Source organism: Cyprinodon tularosa, unplaced genomic scaffold, assembly GCF_016077235.1.
Source record: "Cyprinodon tularosa strain WSP-4 unplaced genomic scaffold, ASM1607723v1 ctg161, whole genome shotgun sequence".
Lineage (NCBI taxonomy): Eukaryota > Metazoa > Chordata > Actinopteri > Cyprinodontiformes > Cyprinodontidae > Cyprinodon > Cyprinodon tularosa.
In genome coordinates, this window is record NW_024038449.1 from 1747018 (window position 1) to 1763223 (window position 16206).

A 16206-nucleotide genomic window follows, 5' to 3' on the forward strand; every position below is an offset into this window, starting at 1 on the left:
TTTGCCAAGTCTTGGATAGGGCCATCCAAGACTTGGCACAGTCTGATAATGGGGCTGTCCAGGTGGTGTTTGCTAACCTACTGCAGCCGTGCCGCTTGGTCTGGTGTTTTCTCTCCAGAAAAAGTGGGTTAATTTTATTGGACATCACTGACTTCATGCAACTCAGACTTTCACTCCTCCATCCATCACTTTCTTCTCTCTTGGCAGCATCTCTACCAAGTTAAAAAAATATATTATTTCCTTCTTTTCAAATTGTTGGCTTACTGTGTCTGTGATGCTGGACACATTTAGGAGTAGATTGAAAACGCAATATCCCTTTAGAAATGTGCAACCACTGTGAAAACCACATGTTCACACTTTTTCCCTCAGTGAAATTAACCCCTTTAAGATAAATTCATTCAAGGGGTAATAATTCAGCACGAAAACTTTCATGTGCACAGTAAACCCCATCTGGACAACATTCTAAACATAATACTCTAATTTTATTTGCTTCCGAAAGCAGCATGGACTAAGCAGCAAGAAGCTGACAGGAACAACTAGTTATGTTGTGATGCAATATATGTTTTAATAATGTAGACCACAGTTTTAGCAATAAGTTCAAAGTTTAAACTGGAAGTTTAGTCCATATATTGGTGTAAACTTTAACTTCAAGCAAACCTCAACCATACCCACATCTCCAACCCCCGGAAGATTGATTTTAAGCCCCTAATCTTTCTCTAAATTTCTCCCAGGTGGCTGTACTGCCCTCCATTGGGAAAAGGGTACCTGAAGAAAACTGTGTTTACAACAAAAGAAGAAAAGGAACAAAAAAAAAAGTTGATCAAGTAATTTATTTCTAATGCTTGTATGTTTAAACCATGAGAAATAAAAGGAGCACAGTAATTTTGTATTTGTCTTGTTTTATTTAACTTTAAAATTGAATGCATCCTACACTGCATAAAATATTCACATTTAGATAATATAAAAACCTTGTTAATATAGTGGTATTTGCTCATGAACACTGAACCAAACACAAACAATCAGTCCATCGATCACATCAACATTATTCTTTTATATTTAAAATGTGTCTGAAGATTAAGTCTTTTTATTTACCGAAGGACCCTAATTAATGCCTCACAGAGAGATCTGAAAGCTAAAATTATAAACTATTAAATTATATTTACTGACAATTTCCCTGTTTTTATATCTTTATCTTTATTTTAATCATATTATTATATGATTAAAGCTAGCTAGCTGTATTTTGACTGTTTAACAAATAGCAAGCTCCGTCTATCATGCAGCCAAAATATAGCATGCATGACAGATTTGACAGAGAGTTTCTAACTTACACACAACTTAAGTCTGGAAAAGATTACCCTTGATCTTGGTTTTTGTCTATTAATAATTGTTGACGATGCCTGCTCTACCTAAACTGGTATAGAGTTTTAAGAAAAGGATTAAAATATTTTTTTAATTTAAGCACACATGGCACAATGACTGTAGAATATGCAAAGAGAAACTGCAAAGTCTGTAGAAGCCCAGCACTGCTATACAGTAAGGGTTCATCAGTGTGCTTATTTTATTCTTAAAAAGACAATAAACACTTCAACAGGCCTATAATAGGGAGCATGACTCATAAGAGGAGTAGTGGAGCAAATAAGACAAGAGGGGAGCCTGATGCATGGTCTGCACAAGAACATTTGTAAGCAGAACATAGCCCACTCTGAAGATAGAGGTAAAACTTAAATGACTGAAGGCTGATTTATACTCAGAAGCCAGGTCGTCTGCGTGTTTGTCGCAGTCGATGCAAATGTGTCCCAGCCCTCTGCCGCAGACACTCTGGTGCACGTCTCCAAAATTGTAGGTGACCGCAGAAAGTGCCGTAGACAGGTGTCCTCTGATTGGTCAAATCTACATCCGCACTAAACTATGTGTATTTCCTGTTTGGTTCCTTACTGACTTGTTTTCTTGGTATGGCCACCGACTTGTGAAAATTGACCAGCTAGAAGAGCGAGGTGCGTGAGAACACTGGGACCCTTGTTCCACCTGGATCCCCGCTCTTTTTGCCCTCATGTCCCTTCATTGTCACTCAAACTTGCCCCCACTTCCTCAACACCATGGCCGTCTCTACAACCACAGCTAGGTCATAATTGTCCCTCTTGCATTGTGGCATGGAATAACATAGCGCAGACCACCCTTCAAAATTGGGCATAAATCAAAATATCTGCGACAAGGTCACTGCCACACACTGCTTCTGGGAATATAACCAGCCATTAAGAATGGACTAATTTAAGTTACAGGTGATCATTCAACCACAGCTAGTTAGTGCAGTGCTACCCGCTGCTCAGTGGTGCAGTGGGTAGCACTGCTGCCTTTCAGCAAGTGGGTTCTGGGTAGACAGCTGGAGATAGGAACGAGCACCCCTCGCTTGGGATTAAGAGTGTCAGAAAATGGATGGATGGTGATCATTCATTCACCTAGCAAGGCATGAGGAGGTGATTTAGTCAAATGACTACCACCAGGGACATAATAAGTAGGTTTCATCATAGCTACGTTCTTGGTCAACATAAAGACAACGTCTGCGAGCTTCTTACTGAATCTGCATCTTTAACATGTCCTTAACATGTCTTTTAGTTGAATAAAGGCATTTCCTCCTAAAAAGCTAACAGCATTAAAATGTGTTTCAGATCATCCGACTGCATCTTATGGCTGCAGCTAATCAAATTCTCAATGTAAAAGGCAAAACAGTGTTGTTCAATAAATATAGGCATTTACTAGTGACAGTTCACCATTGTAAAGGTGAAAGTAAGCCCCTATCCGAGATAATTTATGTGCTGATTCTAAATAAAGGGCTCTAGGGTTTTTAAATGTGTAGTTTTATTTAAAGATAATATAAAATAGTACTTTTAGTGTATCATTAAATATTTAACTCAAATAAATCTAAAAAAAGGAAATATTACATCAAATAAAGTAATAAAGGGTACAGTTTCAATCAATAAGTATGTAACAGCTATTATTAGCAGTATTATCGAAGATGATAGGACAAGAGATAGATTTCTAAGATTAGGCTCTACGTTGCATTTTAAACACCATTACTGAACCTATTTTTCTTTAACAAGTGTTTCATAGAAAAGATTGGACCGATGACTCACATGCACAGCGGAGAACAACAGAAAAAAATATATTTTAATTATTTTTGCACTGGCTAGATTAAACTGGTTTTCCTTAAAAGTGGACTGAAAGGATGGAAGGATGGCAGCAAACCAGTACAGGACAAAGAAGGAACTCATTTAATTAATCTAATTTCATCAAGAGGTTTGGAAATCTTTCACCATAATTACAAATACCAAAAGTGTTTTTTTTTTATCTTACCATGTAAATTAGATTCAGGAAAATCAACTTTTTAACATTTTAAATGACGCAAATGATAAGCATGGGGTCTTGGGAGTTTGAATGCATGTAAAATTTGAAAAGGTCATTTAGATGCCAAAAAAACATACTATTTTGATCCACAGTGTGAAAATGATTTTACTTTCAATCCAAAACTCATTGGAAATGCATACACCACTTCAACTGCTAATAAAATATCAAAATCAAGTACCTTCTTTGAAAAACCAGTATGGTTTAAGTCACCATATTTATGTTCAGTCAAACCCAGCCAAGGCAAACAGCTGATACAACAATTCCTATATCGTCTTAATGTTAACATACTTAGAAACAGTGCAATTGTCTTATGAATATTTAACCTGTTTTGTTTTGTTTTGTTTTTTTCAGATAAAGCTCCCAGTGCTTTAAGCCCCCAAAAACATGTGGCTAAGTTGCAGCTACTGAAACCTGATGCTTTTGTGGCACAAAAAGTTAGATTTTGCAATAAATAATAAATAAATAAGTAATCACAGAAAAAAAAGATATCTGAAATACTTCTCAGAGCTGGCTGGATTCTTACAAAGGTTGAAAAATGATCTTAGACATTTTATCTAAAAAGTACAACAATAAAAGCTCTCATTGTGTGTGTGGTGAAAGGATAGCTAACACCAGCTGGAAAATGCTTTATGGCTTTCAACACATGCTCTTTCATCTGACGGGAATACTTATAAGTTCATAAGTCCAAAGAATATGCCTTTAGTTAAGATGCAGCCGGCGTTGTTCACAGAAGCCTGACTAACTCAATAAGACACGTCTGTACAAGCTTGTTGTAAGCATTATGACAAACATATATCCCAGCAGAGCTGCAACAACAACAACTGTCTGGTGAAGCTTAGAAGGAACACTTGAGTAAAAAGCTCTTCTCATCAGGGGGTGTATTTTATGCGAGGGCATGAGAAAAATCAACACTCACATGCAAAAACTGCTACCGCTGGGTAAACAGAGAGGAATCAGGGTAAGAAGGGTAAATCTCCAACAGCAAAAAAAGAACAAATAGATAACATGTAGTTTGGGTGTACATGGGGAATTGTTTCATCCCTCTGAGGACAGTACATTACTATATGCCTGGGCTAAATCTAAAGATCCCCGCCTGCTTCCACTAGTGAGTCTAATTCAATGTGACATGTTTTTAATAGGTAGTCTGGGAGGAATAAGATCTAATGCAGAGTATACAGATATAACAGTTGCCTTGTAATAGATGTTAGAAAAAAGATGCTACAATGTGGCCATTTATTTTTTAAGTAGGCATGTGTGGCCTTTTGTCACTATTAGGAGTATTTGTTAAAAAGCCCAAAAGACTATAAAATATACACAGCAAATTAGCATCAAACAGGAATGACCCAACAATAATCTGCTTGGGGGATAACCCCCCCACCCAACAAAAAACTATTACACAGATCCAAATTATTAAATCCCTGCAGTAATTAGCATTTATGATCAGGGAGCTGTGAAAAAGCTTTCTTACATAGAAGAGCTAATTCATGCACCATGTAGGCAGAAACAATGCAGCAATCCCCCCAAGATGCTACAGAAAATGTGGATGGGTGTAGTCAATGAACACAATTTAAACAATAGCTTTGTGTTTTATTACAGCCTTCAGGATAGTTAATATGCTTTTGTTACAGTTATATTTTTGCTTAATGCACTATAAAGGACTTTATTTTATTTTTCAATGTCCTTCAAGCTTGTTTTCTTTAAATGGGTGATTATGTTATAAAAAAGGAGCTACATGCTCAACTGCTAAGGACCGCCCTGATGGCAGTATTAGAACACACATGATGCGGAAGCTGGCAAACATGGCATGAGAAAACAACCTCTGCTCTTTTTGGGCATTAATGACATTGATCCATTCATTTTCTGTCATGCTTGATCCCTTCTGCGGTCGCGAGGGGTGCTGGTTCCTATCTCCAGCTGTCTATAGGCGAGAGGCGGGGTACACCCTGGACAGGTCGGCAGTCCATCGCAGGACGCATTAATGAAAGGGATGGTCATCTTAAGAGCAACATGTCAGTGTCCAGCTGGATGCCTCAGTAGGCTTGGGACTAACATCATTTGTCCAGAAAACAAAGTGGTGGAATACAACCTTATACCTTAATAATAAGTGGGGTATGGACACTGATTGCCAGTACAATAACTGGCTCTCATGGAGACTGAATACATACTAATGGTAAAAAGACGACTCTGTAACAGGTGCTGCTTTCTAATTTTTAAACAGGTAGGAAGACCTATTACCAAATAATCCAAGCAAGTGCATTTTTTTTCTTTTTTTATTTGCAAGCCAGGTGAAGTTACTAGTGGTGGGACATAATTCAAAATTTCAATTGAGTTAATCATAGAGGTCTGCAGTTAATAAATTGAATTTAATAATATTTTCATTGAAAATCATATAGTGAAAAAACAAACCACACTTCGAATTAGAAAACCCTTTTTGATTCTCAATTATTGAAAAGAATATTTATCTTTATAAGCACAACTACAAATATATGTATCCACTAAATTTGGTCCAAAAATATTTACCAACAAGGCATACAATACAGAAGATAAAGTATTATTTCTAATTCTTACAGACTATGACAGTTCTGCTCCACATGAAGCATTCCCTTTAGCTTAACAACTTAACATGGAGTATTTAGTGCATAATTAACACTGAGGCTACTGTTTCTCAATAAGCCACTTACACACACAAATCATCCATGTTCTTGGTCCTAGGTTCGGATATATACCACTTATTATGGCGACACCAGAAGCACCTCATAGCTTAGATGTCCATAATGATTTGAAGTGTTTAGATTAAGCCATAGTTTTTAAGTTTGAATATCCCCAGTAGACCAACTCCAACTGGTCCGGCTTATGTGTCAGATTTACGGCTGTAAAAGAAACAGCAAGAACAAAGGTTCCCGCTTGGAAATTTATTTTGTACATAAAGCAATGCAGTTAATTGTGTTCATTTTTTTATGCATTTAAATGTTTCTAATTAATTAAAATTGCCTTGTTAAAGTTCCTGCCCTTCTAAATTACATGGAATGCACAGTATGGTAATAAAGCCCCTATTGAAAATAATAAAAGAAAAAGGAAAACATAGAAACATGTATTAGGGCTGAGCAATATGACCTCAAATCAATCTCACGATAAATTGGGTAGTTTTACCTCGATAATGAAAAATGCAAGATAAATGCTCGGGCTCCTTTATCAGAAATAAAGGCATGTGCAGGAAAAGCCACTGATCTATTCCTAATTTATTTATTGAATAAATCCTTTGACATGTTACTTTCAATTAAATATTAAAGTGTTGTACCCATTCAAGTTTAAACATTTAACAAAGTCTTGTTGAACAGGAGAGAAATGTTACCCCTCTTGCAAACATTTTTCCGCAAAGGTAATGGAGCCTTTTTCACATCTTTGAACTCAACAGCCTGTTGTGCTGCAGGTGGTGGAAGAAGTTGGATGTATTACTTTGGGAAGTCCTGACAGTTTTCAGAAAAACTTTGCATTTTGTGTTCTTTTGCTCAACATCTACGGCGTAATTTTGGTGGCACTGAACTCAGCGTGTAGAGAACAATGTGCATATTTTAAACTAGCACACCCGCGCTCAAAACTGATATGCCGCGTACTCAACTCTGGAAACAGGCTCTCGACTTCTTCTCTGCTTGCTCAGCTTCATCTCTACGCTCGCTCGGCTCCACAGGATTAACTGGTGTAATTTTGTTTACAGCTGTGTTAGACGCTTCTTCGCTAAATTCCTTCGCCATTCTCTTTGTTTACACTTCGACTGGTTCGATGGAGTCACGTGTTGGACACCTGCTTCAGTGTCTTAAAGGGAAGGAAATACCATTCACCAGCGCACAGAGGCAAAACGGCAGAATTATTTACCGACTTATTTACCGAATGTACCTCCATGGGAAAATTTGAGACGGTTATCATAGTGAATGATGGTAGCGGTAAAAATTTAACACCCAGCCCTAACACGTTTGTATACTGTTTGTTGTTGTAAAACTTATGGTTAATGAAATTGCCATAGCAGCAAGACAGAGTAAGAGGTTCACAATTTAAAAAAATAACATAAAATAAAAATAAACCGTATTATTAGAGATGTTCTAATCCAGTGTTTTCTGATCCAATCCTATATCAAAAAGTGGACTGAGCGCATCAACAACGTAAATAATTTATTAACAAATAAGCAGCAAAAAGAAATAAACAACAGTTCCATGTAAAGTGCACTGGACTGGATCAACAATATCAAATCACCTCTATGCAATCCATCTAATTAGTCGATGTCGGAGAAAATTTCCCATCCAGGAATCAGATCGTTGCATCTCTACGGAAAGCAGATATATTAATGTGATGTATAATAAAATCATTGATGGCTCTAGCTTTATTGCTGATTGGACCGAGAAATTTCTAAAGCGTTGGCTCCTGCTCAGTAGCAGGAATAGCCTGCTGCTGAAGGAGCTGTCCAGGGTGCCCACAGTGTGTTAGAGGGGGTAAGCTTTGTTATTTATAATGGATATTAGTTGGCCAACATCCTCCTCTGCCTTCTCCACTGTGGAGTGTAGAGGTCAGGCCACAGCTTAACTGCCTCTCTGAATATTTTGTAAAGTCTACTTCTGTTCCACTTTTCATACAAGTTTGGTTTTACCAGAATTATATGTAATTTGCAAAAACATGTGCTTTACAGGAGAAAAAAAGGACATTGCAGTAGCATAGGGGCAACAAATAAAAGAGAATAAGATAAGTCGATTATTATGAAAAAAGTTATTTATACAACCAAGAGCTAAAATGATTAAGAAAATGAAATACAACTGAGACTGGAAACTTAACTAATACTGTTTAGATATTGCAGTTGCCACTCTCAACAAATGTGTTTTTAATTTTGCTTCAAAGCAACTGAGTATTTTAGAATTTGAGCAGCTTTTTCTTTTTTGTTTTTTATATCAGATTATATGTGCATGATATCTAAAGCTGCTTCTTTATATTCTGTTCTGGTTCCGGGTATGCAAAGAAGATTAGAGCCAGAAGAACGGAAATTCCTGGGCAGCAGATACACTAACAAGTCTGTGTTTTGGAGCTAAGCTATTCAGTGACTTATTATCTTTCTCAAAGTTGTGTCTTGACCTTGAGTTTGGTGATCTTGACTACAACTTTAAGACGTATGGTGTTCGTGTTGAAATATTTAATTTTTTTTTTACAATTATTTCAACTAGCTTCTGTGTTTAAAGGAGTTATATGAACTTTCCTTACTTAGAGGACAGAAATCTTATCTAATTGGTAAGATAAAGGAGATTTTTGATATAGTATCTCTTTTCCCAGTAGAATGTGAGACCTCAGCTACAGAACAGGTGTGAATTTCAGGCAATCCGGACGGAGAGGTGTGAGTCTGTGTGTGTCATTGGTATATCAGGTTTTCCTATTTGTCAGTAGGGTGCAAATCCAGATGACGGCAAAGAAATCTGAGAACGTGTTTGACCTACCTTCTCTAAAGGTTGAATTTTTTTTTCCTGGAATGTCAAATCAAACCTTTACAATATAGGCTTGTTAAGTAAACTACGGTCCATTAATTCAATGGAAGCCAAACAACTGATAAGACAGGTTCAATCTTGACTCTTCCATCTTTTCCATCAGTTTATAACAGAGACACTTTCAGTGTCTACTTTCCAAATAATAGGTATTAGCGGGGAATTAATGACTGACTTAGATGTTGGTAACAATACATGCAATGCACACAAGAAATAAAACCATGGATGTACAGAAATTAAGCGTTGTGTAATAAGGTGAAATTGCAAAGGGAAACAATATTGAACACACAAAGAAAGGGAGGTGCAAAAAAGCATGGAATGCTAAGATACCATCTAAAATCTCTCAGTAATTATAAAGCAATCCTAACCCTTGTCAGCGCAAAAATAATATAAGCTGGTTCAGTCTCAATTTATGGCCTATAAAAAGGTGTACCTGGTATCGCACAAGAAAAATGTCATGATGGGTAAATGTAAAGAGCTTTCTTAAGACCTTCTAAGCCATATTGTTCCAAATAATGATGCCATTTGTTACAGAAGGATTTCTAAACTTTTGAATCTTCCAGTAAACTCTGTTTCGGCCCTAATTAGAAAGAACATAATTTTGCTATAAATCAACCATGACCAGGTGCTCTTCATAAGATTTCTGACAGAGGAGTGAAATCAGTTATCGGAAGAGTTGTCCAAGAGCCAAAGACCACACCTGTAGAGCTTCATAAAGACCTGAAATAAGCAGGTACAATTGTTTCAAAGAAAACAAGTAATGCACTCAACCGCCATGGCCTGTATGCATGATCAAAACGCAAGACTCCATTGCTTAAGAAAAAGCATGTTTAAGTTCATTAAGTTTGCTGCACAACATCTATAGTAGACAAGCCTGTAAAATACGGGAGAATGTAATCTGGTCAGATGAGACCAGATTTGAACTCTTTGGATGCCATAATACACATCATGTTTGGTGTCAAATTGCCCAGCACATCAGCCCAAAAACACCATAACAAAGAGTGAAATTTGGAGGGGGGAACATCCTAGCGTGGGGTGTTTTTTCAGCATATCATAAAGGCAAACTTTCTTGACAAAAATCTGCTGCCATCTACCAGGATGATGAAGAGGAAACTTGGGTGGACATTTCAGCAAGACAATGACCTGTCAAGACCTGTCAAGCTCAGAACAATAGGATCCAGTATTCAAGGCAGACAAACAGTAAGATTTCTCAAAATGTTTATTAAAAATAATAATATAAAGAGGTGTGAAGGGGAAATCCAGAATGGAAGCACAAAACATTTCCAGGTTCGGTTCATAGACAGGCAGAGTTCCAGCAGGAGTCCAAAGACAGGTCAGGCAAAGAGATCAGAGCGGAGACAGGCAGGCTCACAGGTACAGAGGCAGAGTGTCAGGATCAAGCAAGCAGAAAACACAGATGCGCTAGAAAACTCTCATCACAGGCTCGGAATAATCTGGCCCTGATGACTGGTCTGAAGGCTGGTTAAATAGAGACTGAAGCAGGAGGATCAGATGAGCTTTAACAAGTACAGGGCAGAGATAAGCAGGTGAGTGAAATGAGTTAAAAGACTAGACATCAATGCCAAGATCATGACATTACCTCAGACAACCAAGGAAACTCTCAATTGTTTTCAGAGAAAGAAAATAAAGATGTCAGAATGGCACCGACAGTCATCTGACTTGAATCCAATAGATATTCTATAGGAAGAACTAAAGAGCAGAGTTCACAGAGAAGGACCTTTTAGGATTTGGCGACTGTTGGAAGAATGGGCCAAAATCCCTTCTGAGCAATGAATGCGACAAATGTTTCCATACAGGAGGCGTCTTGAAACTGGCTTTAGTACAAAGTACTAAATACATTTCAGTAAGTGTGTTAAATACTTATCCCTGTGCCATTTCACTTTATTATAAATAACTTAATTTCTAGACATACATGGTTTGATTTCTTTGTATGTGTGGTATACATGGATTGTTACTGACAACTGGTGAAAAAGTCATGTCAGCAGCACCTCTAGAAATGTATTTACTGAGAAAAATGTCAATACTTGCTTTACCCAATCTGTATATATTAGGGCCAGCACGGTATATATATTCGTACCGAACCGGGTCACGGTTTGGCACGCTCATTGTCATGCAGAATACACACGCTATAGAACTTTAATATTGATCTAGACGCGGAACTGTTATTTTGCAAGAGTTTCCTTCAGGACCTATTTAACCACTACCACCTGCAAGCTTGGATTGGTCCATAGACATATAGACATACCTGGATTGGTCTAGATAGGTACCGCTGTTCCGTTGTGTTGTTGCGAGAGAGTGCTAACAATGGTGAGTGGCCAAGAATTAGAAGACCAAGCGTCATCATTCAAGTCAGTGGTGTGGGATAACTTTGGGTTCCCTGTGAATTATAATAGCGATGGAGATTGAGTGGTTGATGAAACAAAGACGGTCTGTTGTCGTTGTTCGACACCTGTTTATTACGTGTGTGGGAACACTACAAATATGTAGACACATATCAAATGACACCACCCAGATATTCCTATCACCGGCACGCAACAGAAGAAAAGTATCCAATTACTTCTAAGAAATGTATTACAACAACCCGTTGATACGAATACACGCAAAAAATTAAAAATTTGAAGCAAATTCCAAAGTAGAAGAGGCAGAATTCAGATATCTATTGGCTTTGGTGAGAGCCTTTTGGTCATGTTTTTTTTTTCTGCACTGTACAGAAAACGTACCGAACCGTGAGTTTTTTGTACCGTTTTTTTGTACGTACATTCAGATTTGAAGGTATAAACTGAATGGATCAGTTTTAAAGTAATGAACGTGAAAGAGAGTGACATTCACTATGAGAATAATGAGCGACACACACAGCTCACATACAATTGACAACAACACTTCTATCAAATAACATTGGTTTTTACGGCACTTATTACGGCAAACAGCATGACAGATCAGCATGTCCACTGCTAGTGCTATTCTGCGTGGTTCAGACTCTTTGAACTAACAGAGGAAGACTCAGACATAAAAGAGAGTCCATCAAGATTTAACAAACAAGTCCATATGTTAGCCATGTCCACTTCAAATTTAAAGCAATACATTGAGTTAAAGCATCTGTACAAAGTTGAATCTGCCTGTAGTGTGTTTTTCCACAATATTTTTTTGTGCGACTCTAAATCCAGGCCTACATCATTCAGATGTAGGATGTGTTATTCAATTGTTCCGTTTATATTTCAGGGTATATTATGCAACCCTACAAATTCAGATTACATTTTTATTCACTGGTGACAGAACTATTGGTCACTACACCTGCAGCTAGCAGGTCGGTTTCCAGGGGACAATGGTTTAATTTCTTATTCTTTCAAAAGAAAGAATGGAGTAAGCTCTATGTGAGATCAACCTACTTTTGAAATTGTGAAATAAACTGGATGGAACTTTTAGCAACTTGTTGCTGCTTGGAACTCCTCCGACGGAGTTACAAAAGTAAAGAAATAAATAAAAAAGACACTTAAGCCTTTAGAATTATACTCAAGCATTATACTGTATTTATTCATCTCAATAAGCCCTTTGAAAAAGGAGCATTAATCTTTTTGTAGATTCAGCCAATCTTTCTCCCATTTAAGCAGCTGTCAATGGCTCCCTTTCTTTTTGTTCTTCTTTCTCATACGTAATCTTATACAATGATCTGTGATTAGTTTTGTATTTCTGGGTCAGTAATACTGAAATTCTTGCACCTGCAATGATACAAAACACATTTTTATTTTATTTTTTTTATTTATTTAATGTAAGTATATTATTTATTTTATTATTTATATAGTTACACAGGGATTCCTTCCATGCATTAATGTCATACAGTAGTGGCACAATGCCCAACACTGTAGGCTGATGGTGGAGCTTAAAGCCACGTCTGCAGCTCTCAGTGGAACTATAGAAATCCAACTGGTTCAGAGACCTGAGTAGAGTCACTTTGAGCTGGAATGTCAGTAGAAAAGAAGCATATGTGTAATAGAGTCTTGGTATAAAAATGTCTGTTTTGCTGCCACCATAGCAGTTTGCTAGAAAAAACCTTTTTGAGCAAATATATAGAATAAAGAACACATAGAATAGGTTACAGATAAAATTATGTAAAAGTTTAAAAGCATCGCTTGGTAAAAAAGACAATATTTCAACCCGTAAACAACTCATTGAACAGTGTTGAGGTCATATGTCTAAAGTGGAAACAGTATGATAATGGCTATGTGACATGCCTTTGAGATTAATGGATGGAAGAGGTAAAGAGAGAAAATTATTTCCAACTGTGAAAGATAAAGATGGTAAAATTAACTAGGCTTGTAGCTGTGGCATTTCTACACTACTGAAGAGGGCTTTTTTTCAACAAACAGAAAAGTGTTTTGCTGACAAACAGTTTTTCATTTTTGTTTTAAATATGATGTGTTTTTAGATTATATAAACCATGAAAGTTACTCTTTAGGTCATATGAGAGTGGTGTTCCCAAATGCTTTATGTGGATTTTTGGGGGGGTTTGGATGCTAATCAGTCAATGTATGTAAACTGTTAAATCTGTATCAAATTAATTTAATGTTTCAAATATTGTTATCCAGGGCAACACTTTTCTCCCTTTTTACTCTTACTATATGACCAGTACTACTGGTTTAAAAACGATGATGCAAGTGTTAAGAGCGATCCAAAACAGTACAGACCTAAATCCATTTGTAGTGGATCAGTAAACAACGTGCAGTCTATAAATACATTACACCCAATCTTCAGTTGTTTTTAAAAGAACTTTAATAATTCATTTCCTAAATATGTAAAGCTAGTAGTAGCATATCCCAAAATACTTGTAGCTGTTCCACAAGTAAAAGATAAACATATAGTTTGGAATTGTTGGGTTTGTTAATTCCAATGTAGTAATATGACAAAGGGTGTGTAGTTTTCCAAAACTTTATAACTGAGGGATCTAATATTTAATAAAAAAAAAAGAGAATTGATTTGAGTAGAAATCACAAAGTGAATTTCTTCAACACTTCCAACTTAAAATGTTCAACCAAAATGAAATATCACATCACAGTGAGCCACAGACACATAGATAGCCTCCGTTATTTGGACCGAAGTGCTGGTGCCTCTCTCATCCAGCGTGACTAACTGGATTTGACACAGTGAGGAGTGGAAGGGTCCCAGGTTCACAAAGCACATTCTGTTTGTTTGACCCCCCCTCTTCACACACATTTAGAAACACACATACACCTACACACTGAGCCCACACACAATTCTGCTTGGCAGAACACTCAGGAACAGCTAGAAGGCAGTGTCACATAATCCACTGGGTAAACTCGCCAAGACACACTGACTCTGCTTCACTGGGACACAAACAGAGGCAATGTGTAATAATGGGTTTGTCATTATTTATCAATAAATAGCTAATCCTGTTTGTACAAAACACATAATCACACACTACTGTAAGGATATAACCGCAAGAACACAAAGCATTATTTGTAAATAACATCCACTGGCTAGATGTAACCCTCAACCTGGACTCAACTTTGACTTTCTCCTTTCTTTATCTGACCAGTTGGCGACAGCTTGGTGTAATTTCAACTAATCGGATGATTCTCTCACTCTTCATAATCCCAGACCAACAGGCTGGCGGATGGCGATTTTGAATAGACCATTTCAGCTGGACATGTACTGACAAAAATACAGTGCAGTCATTAGGTGCAGGATGTATAAATATCTATTTTTTATTTTTATTTTTTTGGGGGGGGGGGAATGAAATGTTGCGATTTAAAAAAAAAAGTTCATGAGATTGGAAGAAAACAATACATTCACAAACACTGCATTCTAGTACCATGTTAGTCAGTGCTGAATGATAGGTGAAGAAGTGAAATGTAAGACCAGCATTGCATATGAATGCGCTGACTCTCGTTTAATTGACTCCAATGGACGTCAGCTGAAGCGTCCTAAGGAGCAGAGAGTAATCCCATCAGAAGGTTTTAGCACCATGGACAGCGAATACCATCTCTATCCAAGAACATGCTTTCAGTTGCTACACTTTTTAAGCATAGTCTCACACGAATGCTTATTTTTCCTCCGTTACATTCTCATCAATGATCCGCTTCTAAAACATGCACGTGTTAATCTATTTTAAAAGAAGGACAGACCTAAGGTGATGGCTTTTGGTAATCTTAAAACAATGGAAATAGCAGCGATGTAAAATGCATATCACTTATAAATTGCGGTCATTAAAATCAATAGAGAGCAAAACGGAGCTTTTTCATTAGAGATTAAAGGTGTGAGAAGGAGACAGCGTAGGACTTACCGTGCTATCCTCGTCGGAGCCATATGTTTAACATTCAGATCTACTTTTCCACACACTGTTGCTGTTCCTCCCGGTCGCCCGAAAGCAGGAAATCCAGCAAAGAAATTCCAGCAAAATTCACCTAACCAACATATTGTGATCTCTAACCCGATTTTGATCTACCGACACATTTTGCCTATATATAATTTTTTTTCAATAAACTGGCGTTTAAGTCGAAGGGAATAACCCGTGCATTAAATAGAAGTAAAAACAAACAAACAAAACAACAACAAAAAAACTGCAGCGATGAAAGCAACGTTTGGTGCTCTAATATAGTCCTTCTTTATCCAAGTGTTCTTTAGTTGTAGTCTCCGCCGCGGGACTCAGAGCTCCGTTGGAGAGAGGCAGAGCAACAGTCTCTGTGCTCTAGTGTTTCCCCTTCGCTTCCACAGCTGAAGTGAGACAGAGAGGAAGGGGGAGGCGCAAAGAGTTGGCGAGCAGAGGCGACATCAGCTGAAGGAAGAGAGAGAATGTGTGTAAAAAAAAAAAAAAAAAGTTTTGTGTAAAAGTGACCATGCGTTTATCACAAATGTAAAAAATTGCGCCACAATCCAATAATGTCGATTAGTGCTGCACCCCATCCAGGGACGGAGCTTGCCTTTTTTTGGTTGGGGGCGGGAGGGGGGCTAGGCTATCTCAGGAGTTTCCACAGACCTACAGTGATACAAATACAAATCACTTTCATTAAATGAAATGCAGATTCTCTGAACATTATATATATTGAAATACAATATGTTGTGCATTTCTTCCACCCACCCACATAGCACCAAATACTGTGTGGTGCTGTGCATGTCTATCACATGGGGGCCAATCAGACTTCAAGCGGGGGTCCAGAATTTAACATTTAGATTAAATGCTTCATTCCTGCACCTAGTTTTCTAAATGTGTCCTTTTTCAATGAACTTGTAGTTTGTAAGTTGCAAATATAAA

General features: G+C 37.4%; 1 protein-coding gene across 4 annotated transcripts in view; it reads right to left on the reverse strand.

Annotated features, from left to right (window-relative positions):
• Positions 1–15662, reverse strand: part of LOC119780510 (protocadherin-15-like) — a 336939-nt gene extending 321277 nt beyond the window's left edge. For all 4 annotated transcript variants that reach the window (XM_038280587.1, XM_038280586.1, XM_038280584.1 and 1 more), the window contains exon 1: positions 15238–15662. The gene's annotated coding sequence lies outside the window, so the exon portion shown is untranslated. The remainder of the gene's footprint in view (positions 1–15237) is intronic.
• Positions 15663–16206: the final 544 nt, after the last annotated feature.